At 48.7% G+C, this 14579-nt stretch overlaps 1 long non-coding RNA gene across 1 annotated transcript in view; it reads left to right on the top strand.

The window, feature by feature from the left end:
* Positions 1 to 8551, top strand: part of LOC146591106 (uncharacterized) — a 34625-nt gene extending 26074 nt beyond the window's left edge. The window contains exon 4 of the long non-coding RNA XR_014896868.1: positions 8086 to 8551. This is a non-coding gene — a long non-coding RNA (uncharacterized LOC146591106). The remainder of the gene's footprint in view (positions 1 to 8085) is intronic.
* Positions 8552 to 14579: the final 6028 nt, after the last annotated feature.

The following is a 14579-nucleotide window of genomic DNA, read 5'->3' as shown; positions in this document are numbered from 1 at the left end:
CGCGGGGCTTACGGCTTGCTCTGTTTCAATAAATCAGAGACTCCGGGCAGCTTCGCGTTTGTGCTCCACTTATTTAATCTTTGTTTTTATAAATAAATACAAATAACTCAAACTGAAACTTGATGGCTTTGGCGATAATAGAAGAGCAGCCCAGGGGAAATTTTCTTCATTAACATGTTCTTTCTCAGCCCACACTCGAGTTTCGGTAGGAAAACTGCTTAACCTTTTCGGCGGCGGCAGCAAATACCTTTTGAAGTCCCGCGGCGCTCGGATTCGGGGCTCGCGACTCAGCCGGGGCGGCGCAGCGCCCGGCCCTGCCCCGGGGCGCAGCTGCCGGCGGGCGCTCGGCGCTGCTCCCCGGAGGTGCCGCTCGTCCCCCCGAAATGCCCGCGGACAGCGGGGCCGCCCCGGCGACGCTTCCCGCCAGAAATCGGGGCGAGGTTTCTCCGTGCGTACGGTCCTACGGCGTTTTGCTTTTATTTTTTTCCCCTTTCCGCCCCCCCCTTTATTTATTTATTTATTTATTTTGCGATCTCCCCTTTCCTCGCTGGCGGAGGAGGCCGGCGGCTTCGGGCTTTCGGGGCGCCCGTGCCAGCCCGGCGCACCTGGGCGCTCTGCAAATCAAAAGGAAGAGCGAACCCGCTGCTCCCCGGAGGAGCGCCTGCGCGGCCGAGGAGCGCGCGGGGCCCTGCTTCCCGAGCGGCTTCTCCCCCTTTTCCGTGCTGGCTTCTAACTACAGCTTCTGGGCAAAGGGAAGAACATAAAAAAAAAARRWKRRWTTTYTTTTTTTRAAAAAAACAGCTTTTTCTGTTGTTGTTGTTGCAGGGGAGACAGCTCTTCTTACAGCACACTAATTTTCAGTATTTGCAGCTCACTTCCTGTATGAGGTTAGTTTGTTTATCATAAAAACCTATTTTTAAACCCATTTCTGCCAATAAGTAATTTGAATGCTAATGTCAGTCGCCAATAACGTCCCCCCCGCGACTCGCGGGAGGGCCCTGCCGCCGCGCGGTCCGGAGCACCGTCTCGGGAGGCGCCGGGCGGCGCCGGGCGGGCGGCGGCGGGAGCTTGGCCTCCACTCGGCAGGGATGGGAGCTTAGATCAGGCCTGCGGTTTTCTCCCAGGCGTCCCCTYGCGTCCTTCGTGCCTTTCGAAGAGGTCCTGCCTGTGCCTCTTTCGGGGCGATCCCGCGAGGAAATCAATCACGTCGCCGCCTTCCGGCGGCTCGGGTGAGAGGCGAGCAGGACACACGGACAGCCGCGTTTGGTCTGGTGTCCCGTACGTAGGCTTTTTCCCTGGCTGTATCCCTCCTCTCTCCCTCAGGACCTAGGTAACTGGTGTTGACTTGAGCTGTGCCCATTAGAAACCAAGCTCCGCTCTCATGCTCAGCATGTCCCTCAGATTTGCCTTAGCCTCCTGCTTAGTCTTAACTTTCCAGACCTGTTTTTCATGGTGGTACGGGCAGACCGGTGTGTTGGTAACATGGAGGAGGTGGTCAGTATATTCTTTTATCTGTGCTTTTGTTTCAGAAACACTGTAAAGTGATATGGGAAGCGACCTGAGGCAGTTGCTCAAACTAGCAGCAGGACCGTAAGCCCATATTGGACGCCTGGGTTGGCTGGTGGTACGTTCAGATGGGGAACGTGGGCACCCCAGCACCCACGTGCTGGCTGCACTGGCTGCTTGCGGCACTGGAGATGGTTGCAGTGCTCCAGACACAGGTTACGCATCCTGGCTTGAGCCCTCTGGTCACGACCGTGCTTAGAGCTTGTACTACAGCACATGAATTAATCCTGATTGTAGAAAAACATTGACTGCCATTGGGACATAGGTAACTTAAGTTATTTAAACACTTTCTGGAAAATGCTAAGGACTATTGAACAATAATAGCCACTGTATTGTCATATGAAAGGAARGATGCCATTTATTATTAGTAATAATGAATGTTTGTCCTATAACCTACGAAATAACTTGGGTCACTACTGTCTAGCAAGTAAAACATCTTGAAGGGAGCCTTCATTTGAAGGCTAACCTCCATGTTTAATTTTCTCCAAACTCTACTATAAGTGGTCTCTGTGTGACAGGACACTGAGCTGTCGTGTCCATCCTTGCTGTGTGTCTTCTAAACGCACCCAGACAAAGGGAGCCCTTAACTGTGGGCATTTGCAAAGTGTGCGAGGTATGGAACAGAAGAGAAACACTTTCCTGTGATAAAAGCAACAAAATAAACCCATCCCAAACTGAAACGCACACTGTCATCTTTGGTAACAAAACCTCTCTTTTTGGATACAACAAGTAATAAGAAGCAGAGGCGGACACTGCCTAAGAGAACTGCAGCAAAGATATGTCAAAGAAAATGCCCTGTGCGAGTCTGCAAGAGCTGGTGGCCTCCGTTTGCGTGGATCATGGACTCTTCTTCCCAGATTAGGGGCCAGGAGAGGGCCTTCTCCAAAAATTGCAGTTTAAAGCTAAGTTTGGAGAAATCAGGTGTAACAGGGAGGTGAGAAACGTATTTTTACCCTAGAACGCCAGCTTTTGTTGTTCATACTAATTATATCATTTTACAATCCCACTCTTCCCACCCAAGCCCATGGAACATCACGCACCAAGCTCATGGCACAATTTCCCAGGGTGTAAGTCGCTTTTGCAGTGCACAACTATTACAAAAGCTTGGGCAAGCATGAAAACACAGAGCTGCTCACCTCCTTGCAACCAGTGTGCGAAGGAGCCATGGGGGATGCAGCCCACTGCCCAGGAAGCCCAGCTTGCTGGGACCTCAGCACACTGGTGGCAAGAGGCACTTTCCTTTGTGCTGCCTGCGAATCTGGGCCACGGTGCAGGAAGTAGCAATGGGCAAGTGCACATCTGCACAGCTCCTGCTGATATTTGCAGATCACTGTAGAAATAGTTCCCATTTTGCTGGAGTATATTCTGGGCTGGGGGAATGCTTCCARGTGCTGCTTTCTAAAGACCCAAATCACTGCACAAGGCAAATTCTCAGTTAGCTGAAAGGAGCAAGGTGTCACCCAAATCCTAAGGGCTGAGGTAGGCCTGAGCTTACTTACCAGTCTTGCTAATGTTGAAGAACAGTTTGTGCTGACCTTAAAAAGGCCCAGAACTCTGCACCCCACGTCACCTACTAGTAAGGGTATTGCCATTTCCAGTTCTAGGGAAGTGCATCTTCTGTGAAATCTAGGGATGTTCACATGGTGTATATCCTAGGGAGGTGTACATTAGGGGTATATTATAGTAGTGACAAAGTTTAAGTGTATGGGTTGAAGGCTTCCATGGTGGGCACCTGCTGCCGGCTGGATATTTTTTAATTGAAAAAACAAGCAAAGGCTCAAACCATCTTCCATTTTGAGGAACAAGATTACATAAAAATACATTACTCTGTTTGCATTTTTGCAGCAGTCTTCTTGCTGAGACACTCCAATATCCTCATGCTTTCCAGAAGAGGCAGATAGCTCCAGTGGGAGCTGGTGAAAGGGAGAAAGCCCAGGTGTGCTGAGGCTGAGGTGCTCGGCACCACATCCTTCAGCTTGCCCAGACTGACTTTGCAATTCCATAATATTGTTTTTAACACAGGCATCAGCAAGTGGAGTTTAACAGTAAATCAAATGTGGCAGGGAAAAGTTTTGCTGGGAGCCAGAAATGGTTTGTTACACCAGAAGCAAAGCAAGTTTATGGCAGAGATAAAAACCCCTTCCAAGTGGCTGCTCATCACTACACGCAATAACCATTTTGTTGCAGAGATCATGTAGGAATATAAGGAAGAGGCTGGAAAAGTGTCTTTAATTGCATTTTCCCTTCATTTTGGTCCCCAAGTGTATGAAGGCACTTCATGGCATTCCTTGTGCAAATCTTTCTCCAGGTTAAGCACACCACCACTTTAGACATGCAAATTAGAGCCAATTAGAGTAGAATTTGTTTGCCCTGGTACTGAAATGGGCAGCAGAGTTCACATTCTGTGAAACTGAGTGTTTTGCTGCTCTGCGTGTCTCCAGTTTAGGGAATTAAAATCACACCTTAAAAAAAAAMCACAAACTTTTTCCCCCTAATTAAAATCCCGGATGATTATGCCTTTGTTGAAAATTGTTCATTCAGTGCATGAAGTGCATAATCACACCAAGAAGCAACATATGCTTTAATTAACTCCAACCCACAAAGCAGGGAAATGAAGGTTCCCAGCATGCACTCTGAATGATATTAAAATATGCATCTGTCAAAAGACTGGCCAGGAAAAATTCTTCAAATTGTAGTAGAAAAGTCCCTTCTTCCTTCCACTGCTGAGCATTAAACATCTCAGCAGCTCCATTTATTCTTCTTCATTGTCAAAGTCATAATTATGTTTCCTGTTTATCTGAAGATGTCAATGGTGATTTATGGGATAAAACCCAGATGCATATTCATTCTCCATAAGGATCTTCCTTCAGCGTACTGTGGGCTTATGGTGATGCCTGCAATGTCCGTCCATGATGTCTCCAACATTGCAAGCCAAGAACTGGCTGGTAATGCCTTGACCATCCCCAGCACACCTAGCAGCATTTTGGACACGACTCTCAGAGGAGCCTTACCAGAGGGTTAATATTAGGCAGTGCCCAGGTGTGAGTCAGGCAGAACTGGAGGCAGGGCTAGCAGAAATGCCCATGGCAAAGGTTGCCTGATGAGAGCCATTCAAGACCCAGGTTCATAACAAGTTTTAAGCATTTAGGGCAAATTCTTTGCAAGACAAATTTGCCCTTGAATCACAGAATCATAGAATGGTTGAGGTTGGAAGGGATCTCTGGAGATCATCTAGTCCAGCCCCCTGCTCAAATCGTGCCCCAAGGGGGAGAAGAAGGGCAAAGTTTGCTGGCTTGGAGGGGAAAGGCAGCTGCACCCCTGGGAAGGAGACAACTGTGCACACTTCCTCCAACCCTAAATGTCACCTTGCATCCCCTCCAGTACACACACCTAAATGTCACAACCTAGAGTGTGACCACTGAAGCGTTGCAACCAGGACAGTCTATGCAACTAGGAGGGACTGGTGCAGCAATCTGTTTCAAGATCCCAATGTCTTCTGCTGCAAAATCCTCTTTTCCTTACCGTAAACCTTTGCCTGTCTTTGGTGTTATTCAACTTGCAAATTTGTATGCCACAGCCATTTTATGTAGCCTTTGCTGCGGGGTGACTCTCATCCAGGATGAGCCGATCAGTGCTGCTTCCATGCCTGGTCTATGGCCACAAATAATCCCATCCAACTGCTTCCCAGACCCCACACTATGCGTCCGTTCATCTGCAGGCGCTCCTTGCAGTGGCATTGGTATGGCTCTTGCCCTACACACCAGAATGGGTTTGTGCCTCCTGAAATGTCCAGCCTCAACACAAGCATCRTGTAGCTATAAACAGACAATCAAAAGTTGCTCTGTTGCTGGGGCTTTTTTGCTCTCTGTTTCCTCAAAATTAACTTCTCAGAAAAGAGTTTCATGTAACCATGAACTGTTTACCAGGAAAGCAAAAACCCCAGAAAAACTAATAGTAAATAGTTTTATCGAAATTCAAACCCTCAACCTGAAACACTGGCTTTGAGAGTGCTGTGTTTGGAGAGAATTGATGCTCTTTTGAACCATTTTGCTGTATTCTGGTAGTTCCAAACTCTTAGCTATTGGAAAAATTATATTGTTTTGGCTTGCTTTTCCCCATGTTAGCCCTCAACCAGCTCACCCTCCTGATTAGATACATACAGAGCTGGAGTCTTTTCTAGTACTACTTGGCGAGTARTGGTTAAAAGGGGTTTTAAACATGATTCCCACGTGACATCTGCATTCAGAAACACCACAGGCTGAATTGAGTTATAAATGTGATTTGTCCCATATTTGGGAAGAGGCTTGCTCCCTCCTTGGAGCTGTAACACAGATGAGACCTCCATTTCTTTCTCAAAGACCTTACTGAGATGCCCATTTCAAACCCCCTGGTGCCACGTTCTTAGAGGTTTGGTTTTGGAGCCTGTGTCTTTGCACAGGGAGCCTGTCTTGGCCAAGGACTTGGCGTTCACTTCAAAGGACAGCCCACAGATGCTCCCAGCTCTGTCCTGCTTGGCATTAGAGCATGTGAAGCAGGAGAGAACTTCTGAAGCTTTCAGGAGCCCCGGGTCCTGGGCTGCTTTGTGACATTGTCCCTGCTTCTTGGCCAGGGAAATTCTTTCTGAGCTTGTGAAATTACTTTTTTTGACCCAAAACACGCTGAAGCAAAGCCTTCAGCATATACATTATAATGGCTGGCTGGAAAGGAGGGCTGCAGAGTCAAGCAGGTTTGGCAGGGGGCCACTCCTCTCTCGGTCTCCCTCGGCCAGTTTGGCTGCAATCTGCAAACAGAAGAACGAGCCTTCGCTTTGCGCTGGAGCAGATGTGTTAATGAGACGGTGCCATTTGTTAATAATAGCTTCTCAAAACGGCATTGTGCTACAGATCACTCTGGCCTCAAGTTTTATGATGCTGGGTGTGTGGCAGGGGAGCTCRCGTTCTTCTAAATCCTATTATGTGTGACCTGGAGGTGTTTGCTGATAAGTGTTGGCTTCCCAGCCAAGAGGCTTTTCTGCTTCGTCTCCCCTTGCTGTCTGGAACGGTGTTGTGTTGAAATGTGGGAGAGTGCTTTCCCCTCCATGGCTTGGCAACTGCTGGGCACCCTGCCTTTCCAATGCTACCAAGGAGCTGCAGTGGATAAGGCCTCACTGTCCCAAGGACAGGTAGGAAGGACTTGCCTACCAAGGACTAAAAATCATTGGGATCAGTAAGGGACGCAATATGTTGATTCAGGCTATGTTTGTCTACAATTACGACTGTAACCAGGAGAATTTAAGCAGAAGCTTAAGATTAAAATTGTGCTTCAATAGAATGGAGTGCTGGAAACAGAGTCTTAAGAAGAAAAACCAAGAGTCCTGTACCTTTGGGTTAGGATCGTCTTTGCAATGGGAAGCTCCCGCTACTCCTCCATGGGAAACCTATTCTGTCCTTGGCAAATAAGCAGTTGTAGAGCTGTGGCAAACAGCTGGGCTGCACCTCTGCACATCACCTGCAACTGTAATTTCAGTATCAAACTTCACTGCCATCAGCTTGCACAACACTGTGATCAGGACACAGCACTGATTAATGATGCAGATTTGCTAACTTCAGTATTCAACACTTCTTCCCCGGCTTTCTAACTGCCTAAGCAAATTTCCCCAGTAAATCTACAAGGCAACAGAGGGTAATAAAATAAAAAGGATGTTGCAGATAAGCAATGTTGCCTCAGCAAACCAGGCTATTCAGCTGCAAGCCAAACAGACCCTTGCCTGACACTGAACTTTCTGTTTTGCCTCTCACCATGGCCTTTTGCAGCTAGGTCTTGGAAGGGAGTGTGGTTAGCTGGGTAACCAGCGGCAGCCCTGTGCCGCTTGCAGATGGAGTAAGGTCTGCCTCTGCTATTGGAAACTCCAGGCATCCTCCTCAGCCCAGCCCATCCCATCAGGCTCACTCCAGTCCCTACTCCCGCATTCAAACCCTGGGAGCTTCTCTAATTTAGGGCTTCAGGGAAAACAGGGGCTTCCTAAGCYGGGTATGAGTGGGAAAGGGAGAGCTGAGGCTGATACTGGAGATACTGCATGGCTTTGACATGCAGCAGCCGGGATCTCTGCAACAAGAGGGGAGATGCACAGATGCCACCAAGGACCTCTGGGAATGTTGTGAGTCCTTCCCCCAGCTTAAAGTCTGATCTGAATCCCCTCCTGCAACTAATATAGCAGCTGGGCTTTCAGCTGGCAGCCTGGCACCTTCACGGGTCTCTGCAGATGAGAGAGGCTCCCTTCTACCAGGATCTGTTGTGCCAGGGCTGGTGCCCTTCTCCTCCACTGGCTGCAGCAAGCTGTCCAAAGATCCCTGCCAAACTCAAATCCTAAGGTGTCTCCTTCCTTCCCAGCCTCCTTGGACGCTGCATCTCAGTTTCCTTTCTGACAGTTCATTTTACTCCCGCAGCCTGGCAGTCTCTTCCCCCACTCTCTCCTGTCTCTGATGCTTCTTGAAGTGTCTCTTTTGGATGTCTCCTGTTCTCCTCTCCCACTCTCTGTAGGAGCCCGGTGAGGATCTGTCTTGGCTTCTGCCTGTCTTTGGTCTGCCCGGGGCTGTTTCATCTGCATTACTGGGACCAGAAGCTCTGGGAAGATGAAGTGACAAACCCTATCTGTGGCTGAACCAGGACATGAGCACGAGTTCCCTTGCAGCTTTGTTGACTGCTGCAGCCGTGTAGACACTCCTCATCATACTTCTGCTGAGTCTGAAGAAAAAACGATCCTGTGAGATTGGATCCAGGGTGAGAAAAGGACTTTTTTACACCTTCTTGGAAGAGGCTTCTCCACACCTCCTCAGAGTTCCTTGTATTAGAAAACCATGCATGTTTCCTGTGTGATAGTACAGCAATTTGGAAGATCAAAGATTGGTAATTGTTGCAAGACAGAGTAACATAGCAGGATTTGGCTTATTTGTTTTTCTTCTTTGACAGTGATGATAAGCAACCAATAAAAATTAAACAATCAAAACTGTGGATACATTGTGTCTGAGTTCTCAGGGAATTAACATGTGTCAGGACAAGCACCCCACACACTCTCTGTATTTTTATCTCCCTGCCATCTAAGCCAGTTCTGCTAATCTCCAACATATGTTGTAGTTGTGAGAAGCTCATCTACTGAACACCGAACTGAAATGGGAGGTATTAAAAAAGCCCTAAATTTTTATCAGCTATCACTGATGAAGCCAGCTCTTAAACATGATTTACAAAAGGTGGTTGCTATGTGGATCTGGTGATGTATGGTGTCTCCCTTGCCTTATGCCCCTGTGCACAAGGATCTCTGGTTGATTTTCATCTGGGACGTTACTGTTTCCCAGGAGCTTCAGCACACGTGTCATGGGGAGCGCAGAAAAATGCATTGGTCAGCAGTGAAGAAGTGAGGTCTCAAGGCCACTGTGGTCCAGGCTTTAAATTGATTTCTGGGATTTCCATCAGTTCATGCACAGAGAGCATTCAGCTTGAGTATGGGCAGTGATGGGAAGGTATCTCCCAGGCTTGGAGGTGTAGGAATGCCAAACTCTGGCCCTTTGCACCAACACCAGCTCCTAACCTAACCCTGCTCTCCCCCTACCCAGAACTTTCTCCAGAGCATCTGGGGGCTTGAGATATTTCCATGGCWGGGCCAAGTCCAAAAGGTGAAACATTTTTCCCCGAAGTTTGCCCAAATCACTGTATGTGTTCTATGAGTGATTCAGGCATGAAAAACCGCTTTTCCCTGTAGGGTCATATCAAGCAGTTTATGCTCAGATAACTCAAAAGCTGATGAAGTAAGAAAGCCAGATTCTCAGCTGCAGCATAACCCTACAGAAGTTGCAGCTCTGCTGACTCGTTGCCCAGCTCTTCCCTGGCCTGCACATCCTGTAGAGCAGTCATGGGGCTGCTCTAAGCTATCCCAGATGGCAAATGGCTCCTCCGAGCCCTCAACTCTTGGCACCTCTGTCTGTATCACCTCCATGAGGTCTCCACCGTGAACCTGGGTTTCCTAGGCAGCATCCTTGGCCTGTTGATCCCCCTGACCCAGAGGCGGGCTCTGCAAAGGGTCCCTGTAGAAGGAGCATCTCTGAGCCTTGCTGTACTGTAGACAATGTGATGAGCAGCTGGTGGCTGTGGTTTGCTCTGTCTCTTTTCTCTGCTAAAGGAGAATGGTGTGGCATGCTCACTGGAGTGTTTTGTTTTGCTAGAGCTCGGCTTTGTTTGTGTTTTCAATATGGTCAGGCTCCTCTGAGCTATTCTTACTGATGGCATAGACTAGAGATGGGGGTCCTGCATTGGGAGAGGTAAGGGGGTGGGAACGAGCTTTTCTTCCCACACCTCCATCTGTGCCAGCCAGGAATGATCTGCCCAGAAGAAGGAGGAGCAGAGACCCTTTATACAGTGCTCACTGCTGCTTTTGGAGGCTAGCTGCTGGGCAGATCGTATCATCTCACTTTGTCAAATGTAGTTATTTGCCACATCTCTTGATGGAAGCTGGGAATGGCCCCAAAACTGCAGCAAAGTGGGAAATCCAGCATCCTCCTTCACCCAGGGGTACAGGCAGATGTAGAAACCAGGGACTGCTTTGAGTGTATTATAGCATAGCAAGACAGGGGCCACTCCAATCTATCTATGCAATGGTTCAGGTCAAACTTTCCCACAACTCTCCATCACTTATCTCCCCTGGATGGCCTCACGTTTGCCAAAGCCTCTACCACCTCCAGGATGTAGGGGAAACCCTTTGCAGGGAATAGGTGCTGGCAGGGCAGTACCTGCATGCAAAGGCACTTTGGGGGATGAAGCATCTTCTCTCTGAAAAAAGCAAGTCAAAGACGTGAAAATAGAAAAAACCCCAGCCTTGCAGCATTGAGCTGGGAGTAGCAGTTTACACTTTCACCTRCCACTCTGCCTTTGCTTTTTTGCCGGGCTTTTGCCTGTGAGTTGCAATACCTGCATGCAGCAGCATCTCTGAACTGCACCACCGTTCAGAGGACTCCTTGCAGCTGGAGCAGGAGAAGATGCTGCCCAGCTGTGGAGCCTGCAAGCTCTGATTTCGTGCAGTATCCCTGAGCTAGCAGAGGCTACCATGGCAGTCATTGAGTTTGGGAAGGAAGAACACTTGAGTAGTTCAGCGATAATGTACCCATCGTGGTTTAAATCATATGCAAATGCAGTGCAGCACCACAAAACAACAAATCTTTGTCCACAAGGAAGGCAGAGAATGTTACCAAAAGTAAAAAGGCAGCTGGCTTGCAAGGCAAACTGTTTATGGCTCAGCATCTCAGATGCATTTGTAGCATCTGGGACTGTGGCATTTACTGAGCAAGCCACAATGATAGTTTCATATCACAGTTTGGGCAAGTTGAAGCCTTCTCTGCTCAGTAGAAAAGTCCCTCCGCAAAACCTTCCACAAACCTCCCGCAATGAACAAGTGAATGCGAAAGGCCAGAAGTGGTACTCTGCAGCACAGTCACCAGGGTATCAGCTATGCCAGCCCAGCTGCGGTGGCCGGTTTGGCTGCAGCCAAGCTGTGGGAAGAGGCCAGTTGCCTGGTCCATGGCCCTGGTGGAGTCAGCTCTGGCAGTCCACGGGCTGGAGTGACTCTTCCACCGTGTTTGAGCTGTGTCACATCAGGCTGGTGGTTCTTGGGTAGGAAGCTGCTGCCAGAGCAGTATGGCCAGCAGACCTGGCCAGAATACAGTGTCTCATTGGTGGCACCAGGACAAGGACTGGGAGCCCTAYAAGGCTAGCCAGTGGTGCTAAACCTCATGCCACACAAACGTGGCTACTGCCTCAAAACCACCTGCGGAGAGATCGGTTCCACTGTACAGCCAGTGTGCCGATTTTCTAGCAGTGCCTAAATGAAGCTTCTCTGCCTCAGATTAATTTTTGAAAAGATAATCTTTTCTTTTTTTTTGACTACATGTTGTGTTGTGCCTTGGCAGGAGATCCTAGTGCTATGCACAAAAGGAGCGCTACATGGATTTAAAGCCCTGGCATTTCTCCACAGTGGCCTAGGCTAGCATCCAGTTCAGGTCAAAGTGCCAAAAAAATTTCTTGCTATCTCCAGGAGGGTCGCAGTTCTCTGCCTTGATCCTGTAAAATGGAGTAGCACAGGGAAGGCTGCAGCTTGGAGGAGGAATCCCTGCCCAGTTTGGCAGCCCCCAGGGCACTGGTAGAGGGACACACCAACCCACTCATTCCCCTCTGATGTGGCCTATCAGTGCTAACTTGGAGTGGGTTAGCAGGGCTTGCACAAAACACCTTGCCCCATTCTGTCAGGGAGCAGCAAAAACAACCAAAACACTGAAATGAATCATTTTTATTAAAGAACAAGTGGGAGGGAGGGGTTGCACTTAAAAATGCTGCATGCAAAGCACTGACAAGCCCAGGAGTGCCTCAACGGAGGCCATGGGGACAGCAGTTGGCGTCTCCCAGTGCTGGCGCCCAGCAAGGCGTGTATGTGGCACTGGCTCAGTGGTAGGCATTGGTTGCCCCTGCATTGCACCAGACTTTTCTGCTGTGAGTGTGGGCCAGGAATGGGACCCACACCACATCCCATCCTTACATGGACAGCTGCTCAGCATCTGCCCCACATATGCTGCTTGACCTGGAGTCTTCCTCCAGTTCCTTGACCTCCTTGGACAGTTATAAATCTGCCTGAGTGGTCACATTTTGGGAGGCCTGGGGAGGAGACATTGTAGGAAGCAGGAAACCCAAAAGGGCTATGGAAAGGATGCTTGGCAATAGAATTGCTCCTTGGAGCAGTGGATGGTGTCAGAAGGAAGGACTTGGAGGTCTTCTCTCCTCCTGTGACCACAGGCCTTGCTTATGCCTCAAATGGAGGTGTTTACACAACTGTCTTCAACAGGTTTGGATTGTCACAGTGAGCTGTGACCTTTAACAAATGTGACCCTCATCCTATGTGGGCGCAGATGGTGCAGAAATAAACCTCAGCTGGCAGCCCCATGAATCACAGGGTGCTGGAGATGACTAGCACAAAACCATATCCATTAAAAAATTAAAAAAGCAAAAAACAAAACAAAAAAAAAAACATGCAGGAGTGAAAATCACAGGGGCCACTGCTGAGCTGTCTAGGGACCAAAAGGGTTTCCTTCATCCCCACAGGCATCTCAGGGTCCTTCAGCAGTGTGACAGAGGGCATTTTGCAAAGATAGCCCTACTGCATGGAGCAATGCTGTCCCAGCACCCAACCCTGGCTCCAACAATTACACCCAGGCTATGGGGTTATGGGTGCTGGTAGCTTCTGGGGCCACCATGGGCTGTCACATGGTGTTGCTGGTCACCAAAGCCTAGCTGAACCATCACAGGAGGGACTGTTGAGCTTTTTGCCTGAATGCACTGGGTGAAGGAGAGAGGAGCTGCCAAAAGTTAATTGTGTAGGGGTTAATCAGTGCATTAGGCTTCCTGCAGAAGGAACTGCTGATACTGGAATAGTGTGAGCACCGCGAGAGGACTGGAAGAGCAGCAACCGGAGYAGGGGAGAGAGACCTGCATCTGGTAAGTTTTAACCACACAGCTTTTATATCTTGGAGTTGGAGTTTGGAGTGGCAGGAGGCCAGGAGCAGATGAAAATTGGCTTTTTGCTTTCTACGTTTTCTTGGACAGGTTTTCTGAGCCAATTTAAACTCCACTAACCCTCCCTTTTAACTAGCTTTAGTCTTTACCTTGATCCATGTTGTGGCTCTTAAATGCTTGCTGCTATTTACTCCCAATAAGCAGTGCTTCTCCTCTGTGAATCATTGCATGAAGTGAGCAGGGCTACTCTGTGAGTAAGCCATTACTGAAAGAAACCCGGGTCTTACCATGCCTTAGTTTAATATAGCTAACCTCTGTAGGTAGKATGGTATTACCAGCAATAACAGCACAGTAATCTCACTTTTATGGAGTAGTTTAAACATCAAAATTCTTAGCAAACTTAATTTAATATGTGCTCTGAACTGAGGGATTTGTGATTGTTGCCCAAATGCTTTTGCTCTTGCTGGCATCGTGTGACTTTCCCCCCTCTGCCTCTCAGGGCTGATACATGCTAAGAGAGCCACCAGCAAGTACTCCAGAGAGCACAGCATGTTATAGGTTTGGGAAGGGTGCAGAAGTCAGTAGAGAAAAACAGGAGTACTTGAAGCAAGGACACTCACAGCTGGAGCGGGTGGGAGCACAGCTAGCACTGCCTCTGAAAACTCATYGAAAGAGACCCAGATAACACTCTGCATACTTAAGAATGGCAATTTAAGGATAACTAGCTAGCAAGTGGGATAACCTTACAGAGCCCTTGCTTGCAGGCTCTGGTGGGCAGTAGAAAGATCCCCTTGGTTCTACATGTCTGAGCTTCTCTTATACCATAGAAATACATATCTAGACCCACTATATTTGTCTATCTATATCTTTACAGCTTTTAGGGATTTTCTCAGACATGTGAGCCTGGCCCAGCTGCAAGGGGTAGGCTGAGAAATGATTCCTACTAACACAGGTCTGGGAGGTTTCTAAGTTGCAGCCCTGCAGAGATATGGGCCAATGTGTGGCTGTGCCCCAGAGGCAGCTAGACAGAGGAGACCCCAGGCCACTGCTGGCTTGGTTGGATGGAAGTCCTGCAGATTAGAGCCTGAAAGGGGACTTGTATGAGCTGTCAGTGCTGGTCCAGAACAGTGCTGGATCCACTTCCTCACGTGGTCCAGGAAATCAGAGCGTTACGGCCCCTTTCCTGTTAAACTTTTAATACTTCCTCCAATGTTGGCAGTAGCCTGGTGGAAAATGCCTCCCAAGCAGTGCAGGGATCCCTGCTCCTTCTCAAAGCTGTCTCTGCCTGCCAAGTCCAGAGGGGCTGCCCACAGTGCTGCAGTGATTGCACACAGCAAGCTTGGGTTGTGCTCCTGCTTCTTGTTTGGAAAAAGGAATGACCCAATTCCTCCATGCGCGCCTCAAGCAGAAGGAGGGAAAAATGCAGCACTCCTGGTTTAAACTGGCTGGTTCATCCCAACAAAAGACTTCTGGCAGTGCTCTAGCAA

The sequence above is a fragment of the Rhea americana genome, unplaced genomic scaffold, assembly GCF_003343005.1.
Source record: "Rhea americana isolate MKP2758 unplaced genomic scaffold, rheAme1 scaffold_386, whole genome shotgun sequence".
Lineage (NCBI taxonomy): Eukaryota > Metazoa > Chordata > Aves > Rheiformes > Rheidae > Rhea > Rhea americana.
The sequence above is the reverse complement of the archived record's forward strand: the minus strand, read 5'-3'. Positions and strand labels throughout refer to the sequence as shown.